The 7,683-nt window shown below is 30.8% G+C and overlaps 2 long non-coding RNA genes across 2 annotated transcripts; both read right to left on the bottom strand.

Annotated features, from left to right (window-relative positions):
- Positions 1 to 1,332: 1,332 nt before the first annotated feature.
- On the bottom strand, positions 1,333 to 4,369 carry LOC145312299 (uncharacterized). Its single transcript, XR_013876990.1, has 4 exons — positions 4,282 to 4,369; positions 3,669 to 3,763; positions 3,213 to 3,300; positions 1,333 to 2,255 (listed from the first exon to the last, which is right to left on the bottom strand). It is a non-coding gene; the product is annotated as an uncharacterized LOC145312299 (long non-coding RNA).
- LOC145312303 (uncharacterized) lies at positions 4,367 to 6,823 on the bottom strand. Its single transcript, XR_013876994.1, has 2 exons — positions 6,735 to 6,823; positions 4,367 to 5,725 (listed from the first exon to the last, which is right to left on the bottom strand). It is a non-coding gene; the product is annotated as an uncharacterized LOC145312303 (long non-coding RNA).
- Between the last annotated feature and the right edge of the window lie 860 nt (positions 6,824 to 7,683).

Here is a 7,683-nt window from a genome sequence, read left to right as displayed (position 1 = left end):
TTAGAAACACATAGGTATATCCTGTGAAATATTTTTTTCTTAAAACTCTCCGAGCTATGGAAGAAAAAGATATTAATGATTAACTTCTATCAGGAGTAATGAGAATATAAATTACTAATTTAGAGGCGTGCAGAAGGGAGCTGTAGGGGGGATGTTATGGCAAAATTAAGGGTAGTGGATACCCCATAAACCCTTTAAAACATTTCAGACGGGGAGTCAAGGTAATATTAAAATAGTTAATAAATCAAATAACATATCTGGAGTAATGACGTAGAGCACAAAAACGATAAATACCTCATAATAAAAAGTACTGTATATTGTAATTCTCTCTGTTCACTGTGAAAGTTAGTTGCTGACTGACATTAATACAATTATCAACCTAAAATATAAACAATATTTAACTTATTTTTAAAAATAAAACTTAACCAAATCTCCGCCCATCTAATTGTTATGATGCTTAATGCGAACTCCTCCCACTAATACCCAATCAGAAACTTATTCTAGCGGGTAATTATTTTTTATCTTTATAAAAAAACATAGAATAAATAAATACCTAATATATCCTACCTACATGATTAAGTTAAATTAAATAATGTTAAGTAGCCCCGCAGGGTTAGGGCCTCCAGATTTATGGATGCTGTAATCCTTGAATTTATTCTATATTTCATTTAGGCGTTTTGAAGGATTAGGTCTTTTGTACGATATGGCCTTTTAAGTCCATTCCCCCATACTTTGCTGCTCGAAAGGGAGCACTAGACTAGGTGGTTTAAGAGGGGGTCATAGATACACCAAGCCTTGAAGTTGGCAAGGTGGCTTACGGCTTAGAAAAACAATAAGGTATAGAACTCTTGTCTTTTCTTCTACCAAATTTCTATCTCGTCTATGTCTTTTCCCCTCTACACCGAGATTAAAGGGTTTAATTGTCTATGATTAAAATTTCTAAATCTCATACAACTTTTTAACAATGAATAATCGTGAACAAGAATAAGGAAAAAGAGACATCGCTGGACGTACCAGCGGTACTGGCTCTCCCGGAGGAATCATATTTCTAGAACCAGCCATGTAAATCCTAGTAATCCAGAGAATAATGTGAAGCCTTATGTATGGATAAAAATAAATAACCTGTGCATTTAGAAACAATATTGATAGGAAACTTGTTTTCTTTATAACATTGTTATCTATACTTGGGGCATTTTTAAGTATTTTAACTATTTATCTGAAAATAATATATTTACATTTGATAAAAATTCTATTCACACAGAAACCAATAATAATCACACAGAAACCAATAAATTAATGATTGTCATTATGCTTAAATCAAAATTATTCACAGAAAATTAAAGTAAAATAAATCATTTACAAAAGTAAGATGTAAGCAAAATACAGATAGGATTAAACTACTTTCTATGTATAGCCTTTTATAAAGGAAAAAAAATGTAACAAATTAAATTGCTTTTTAACAGTTAAAATGAGATTTAGATTTTTATTTGAACTGAGCAATTGGCATTAATCCTGTCTCTTTAAATAAACATTTGTATCCTATGATAATTAAATGTTTATATTTATATTTTATGATGAACAATATCAATAGTAACAATTATATCTTCATCATACTTCTGTTCTCAAGAAAGAGGATCTTCTCTTTAATGTTTAATATTTTCTTCAATATTGTCAGCTCTCATCTGGATAGAGAGAGGATCTTCATCAAATATTTCTTCTTCTTTAATTTCTTCCTTGATATAAACTTCTTCACATTTAATTAAACTAATAGATACAGAAGTTGGAACTGTATTAATACAGCTTTTCATCATTTCTAAATGTCCAGGAGATGTTTTATGTCTTGATAAATCTGAACTAGAGACATAATGCTTGTCACAAAGTTTACATGAGTATGGTTTCTCACCTGTATGGATCCTTTTATGACGGGTCAATTCATCTTGCCGTGCATATGCTTTTTCACATTGATCACATGAGTATGGCTTCTCTTCTGTATGAATTCTTTTATGTCTAGTCAAATCACTACCTGATGTAAATGTCTTTTCACATTGATCACATGAGAAAGGTTTCTCTCCTGTATGGAATCTTTTGTGATTAGTCAATTGACTACTAGTTATAAATGTCTTTTCACATTGATCACATGAGAATGGTCTCTCACCCGTATGTACCCTCCCATGAACCACCAAGTTAGATTTATGTTTAAAATTCTTATTGCAAATATCACAGGTATTCATGCTGCTATATTCTCTCTCAATCTCCTAAAATATTATTTTTGTTAATTAAAACACAAAATACAAAATTAAACAAGAATGACAACTTCCATAGAAGCAAAGCAAGAAAAAACTGACGCCGACGGCCAAATAAAAGCTATATCCAAGTTGTTGTCAACAAAGCTAAATATTTTTTAACTGTATAAAGACCTTTATTTAACAATTTTACAGATACATTACTTATTGTTGAAGGCATCATCAGAACAATTTACTATAAGAGCTACTATTATAAATGTACAGACAAATATAAGAAACCTTCGCTTTGAAAATTGTAGAAAGAAAGTAATATACAAGGATGACAACATTTATAAAAGCGAATCTGACAAACAAGGAATGACAGCAATTATATTGTGTACAGAGGTTAAAATGGTTTTATTACCCTCCCCCATCTTTGGGTTACATAACCCAACCACCCCCCCCCCTCTCCCCAGATTTTATTATTTATAATTATTTTTTATAATATTTAGCAACTCCTCCTACTGTAATTGTTCTAAAACAATGATAAATTGGCGGAGTTATAATTTAATGTTTTAGGCAGAGGAGTAAAATGAGGCATTTCAAAGTTTAAGGTAAACGCCCCTGGTATTAGCCTCTTAGGAAATTTTTCTCAAAATTTGACAATTTTATACCCCTCCCCATAGCCATATAACCTAACCTAGCCTATTTTAACACAGTCATTTAGTGGGGGGGGGGGGGGGTATAAAATTGAACAAAATTCCTAAGAGGATAACGCCACGCCCCTTTATCCCCATCCCAGGACGTACCTAATTACTACAGGAATCACCATACTAAGTTTGAAATAGAAAAGACAATTCTAACATGACTAAAGAGGTATGGACGGACCAACCTTACTTATAGAAAAGCTTCGCTTTTAAACATCAGCATTGAATAGCACAAGAGAATGAGTCTGGAGTAATGACATAAAGCAAAAAAATATAAAAATACCTTATAATTTAAAGTAGATCTGTATAATGGATTTCTCTCTGTTTACTGTGAATGTTAGTTGATGACTGACAATGATTAAATTATCAACCTAAATCATAAACAATAGTTAACTCATGTTTTATTAAAATAAAACTGCACAAAATCTCCGCCCATTTGCTCAAATATGATATTCCAGACGGACTCCTCCCACTTTTAATCAGAAACTGGACAAGTAGATAGTTTTGTTAAAGGGTGTGATGTAAATAAAAATTCTGGCGGCAAATTATTGTTTATCATTCATTATTACATGAGTAGGTTTTAAAATGTATATGTTAATTTGTTATTATATCAGAATAATGTATTATAGAGGATTAAACAAAACAAATGTAATCTTATTATTGTGTACGTATAGACCAATGCAAAGGACAAAAATGTTATAGATTTGCTTTGCACATAAAATATAAGATATTAAATTACCTTTCATGAGTTTATGCCTCTGCGGATTTCTCTCTGTTCACTGTGAAAGTTATTTTCTGACTGACAATGATTCTATATTCTATAATCAACCTAAACTATAAACTCTTGTTTTATTTAACATAGAGTAATCTCCGCCTATTTACTTAAACATGATACTCAACGCAGACTCCTCTCACTTCAAAAAAATTCTGGCGGCAAATTATTATTATATGAAATAGGTTTTTAAAATGTACAGATTTCAATTTATGTTGTAACATTGCTGTTTCACCAATTCAAAGTTTATTTTAAAGATTACAGACTGACAGACAATAATATATACTTTGCACATACCGTATACCTATTAGACAGACTGATGGACATACAAATGGCAGAATTCAGAAGGTCGTAGTGTACAAGATGGACATACCGACATATGAATGACCGGCTCACTTAGACTATTTTTAAACTAAAAGAACCATTCTTCTAACCTTACTATACCTACTCAAAGATAAAAGTTTTTTGTTAACCCTTACAGATCGGGGGGGGGGGGGAGGGCTCTAAGAGGGTTAACTTACTTAAACATTGGAACAGACGTACCAATATACGAATGTCAGGATTATTAAAAAAGAATAACCTGTGTGTTTGTAAACAAAATTAGTAGAAAACTTCTTTCTTATTGATATCTATACTTTGTGCATTCTTATTTTGTTATAAATTAATCTGAATATAATATATTTACATTAGACAATTATTTTATTTACATTACAAGATAAATTAACAAATCAATAATTTGTCTTTATACTGAACAACAATAATATCATTAACGTAAAAAAAGTCATTTAAACACCAAGTTGCTAATGAAATAAAATGGAGACAGATTTAATGTGGAGATCCTGTAAAACCAAGTGTAAAGTAAATATATTTAGAATTTAGAAACAACGAAGAAAAATTAAATATTCACATATCAATTAAAATAAACAAAATAGCTTTAGGTGTTGAAAAATGAATAAAATACCTATTGAAACAAATAAATATAAAATGCAGATTTTTAAGATGAAAAAAAAATTTGGATTTTTATTTGAATTGAGCATTAATCCTTCTTTCTAAATAAACATTTGTATCCTATAACAATTAAATGTTTATATTTCTATTTTATGATGAACAATATCAATAGTATCAATTCTATCTTAATCACAATTCAATTCACAAAAAAGAGGATCGTCTATTTCTTCTTTAATATTTTCATCAATATTGTCAGCTCTCATCTGGATAGAGAGAGGATCTTCATCAAATATTTCTTCTTCTTTAATTTCTTCTTTAACATCAACTTCTTCACATTTTATGAAACTAATAGATACAGAAGGTTGAACTGTTTTATTACAGCTTTTCATCATTTCTAAATGTCCAGTGGATTTATTATGATTTGCTAAATCTGAACTAGAGATATAATGTTTGTCACAAAGATTACATGAGTATGGCTTCTCACCAGTATGAACTTTTTTGTGGTTAGTTAAACAACCCTTATTGGCGAAAGACAATCCACATTGATCACATGAGTATGGTTTCTCACCAGTATGAAACCGTTCATGGCGGGTCAAAAAATCTTTCTGTGCAAATGTTTTTCCACATTGACCACATGAGTATGGTTTCTCTCCTGTATGAAGTCTTTTATGTTTAGTCAAATCACCATTCTGAGAAAATGTCTTTTCACATTGATCACAAGAGTATGGCTTCTCGCCAGTATGAATTCTTTTGTGTTCGTTATGAGAAAATGTTTTCTCACATTGATCACATGAGTATGGTTTTTCACCTGTATGGATCCTTTTGTGTACAGTCAAATGACTTATTCGAGAATATGTCTTTTCACATTGATCACATATGTATGGCTTCTCACCTGTATGAATTCTTTTATGAACAGTCAAGTTACCACTAGTTGCAAAGGTCTTTTCACATTGATCACAGGAATATGGTTTCTCGCCAGTATGTACCCTCTTATGAACAACCAAGTGAGATTTCTGTGTAAAATTCTTTTTACAAATATCACAGGCATTCATGCTGGTATATAATCTCTCAATTTCCTAAAATATAACTTTTATTAATAAAAACATAAAAAGTAGTTTTTCCAATCTTTTCAAATAAACAACATTAAGGTTAAAACTGAAACTAGGATAACAACTTCCATCGAAGCAAAGCAAGAAAAAACAGACAAGCAATACAAATAAAAGTTGTTGTCAATAAAGCTAAATATTTTTTAATGGACAATTTTACAGACCCTATACTTATTGTAAAAGAAATCGACATGACAATTCTGACATGAAGAGCTACTGTTACAGACGTACAGACAATGCAATGTAAAAAAGCATCGCTTTAAAATTGTAGAAGAAAGTAAAAAACAAGGATGACAATATCTATAAAAGAGAAGCTGACAAACATGGAATTACAGCATTTATATTTGTGTACAGAGGCTGATATGGTTTTATAACCCAACTATTCCCCCCCCTCCCTCTCCCCAGTTTTAGTTTATTATTAAAAAATTATGGAGCTGGAAATAAATTGTTATTATATACCTAAGAAAAACATTGATGACAATATCTATAAAAGCCAAGCTCAAATAAATCAGACAAACAGAAATATCCAGGGATCTGAAGGGATAAGACAATGGCCAATAAATTGATATATAAATTCCCTATGATGATGCACAAAATTACCCCTTCTGTAGATTAAAATTAGTGTTTTAAACGATTGAACACTTAACTTAATGAATCAACCAATGAAAATTCACTAGTGTCCCCAAAGTTGTTAAGCAAACGATTATGAAAACGTTATTGTGAAACTTTGGGGACATATTTCTTATAAAATTTTGAAACAGAGCAGTACAGACAGACCAACGAATCATGTGATATAGAGTTTGAAATAGAAAAGACAATTCTAACATGACTAAAATAATAAAAAGAGCTTACCATTCCGGACAGAGGTACGGACGGACCGACCTTAATTATAGAAAAGTTCGCTTTAAACCATCAGCATTAAATAGCACAAGAGAATGGGTCCGGAGTAATGAAGTAAAGCACAAAAATATATAAATACCTTATAACATAAAGTAGATCTGTATAATGGATTTCTCTCTGTTCTCTGTGAATGTTAGTTACTGACTGACGGTGATACAATTATCAACCTAAATTGTAAAAATTAGTTACATTAATTAAAATTAAAGCAAAACTAAATCTCCGCCCATTTACCTAATTCTGCTCAACATACACTCCTCCTACTTATAATCAGAAGCTGAGTTAGGAAGTGTTTCAGTGAAGGGGGATTATAATAAATAAATTCTGGCGGGAATTATTATCATATTCTAAATCTGTAGATTTGTTAGATAAGTTCTACAAAATAATGTAAATAATTTTGTAAAACTAAGATGGAAATATAAGTTATTATTAAAAGGTTGTAACATACAAATGTACCAGACATCAAACAAAAATAATGGTAAATAGTTATACAGTAATATTTAGGGAAACTTTCACACAGGCAGATGGACAAAAAGACGTTAGAAAACTGGAATTATAGAGTACTTAGCTTTGCATACTAAAAATCAAACACTTTAGAAATACATAGGTATACCCAACCAAGGGTTAAATTGTTCACAGCTGTGAAATATTTGTTTTCTTATTTAAAACTCCCCGAGCCATGAAAGAAAAAGATATTAATGATATTAACAATATTTAACTCCTTGTTTTTCAAAATAAAGCTCAACCAAATCTCCGCCCATTTACTTAATTATGATGCTCAACGCGGACTCCTCCCACAAATACCTAATAAGAAACTAGACAAGCAAATCTATTTTTGTTAAAAGGTGTGGGGTGTTATTTTTTAAATAAAGATTCTAGCGGCAAAGTATTGTTTAGATAATTGAAAAACTTGAATAGATTTGGATTAATAAAAGTGACAAGAAAAATTATCATCTAAATTGAATGGATAATATAGGTAAGTTATTTAAGGAGTGAAACTCCCCCCACCCAACCCCCCTCCCCCCCCAAAA

This window comes from Acartia tonsa, chromosome 2 (assembly GCF_053477335.1).
Source record: "Acartia tonsa isolate MP-2025a chromosome 2, ASM5347733v1, whole genome shotgun sequence".
Classification (NCBI taxonomy): domain Eukaryota; kingdom Metazoa; phylum Arthropoda; class Copepoda; order Calanoida; family Acartiidae; genus Acartia; species Acartia tonsa.
Note: the sequence above shows the minus strand (reverse complement) of the source record. Positions and strands in the feature narration are given on the sequence as shown.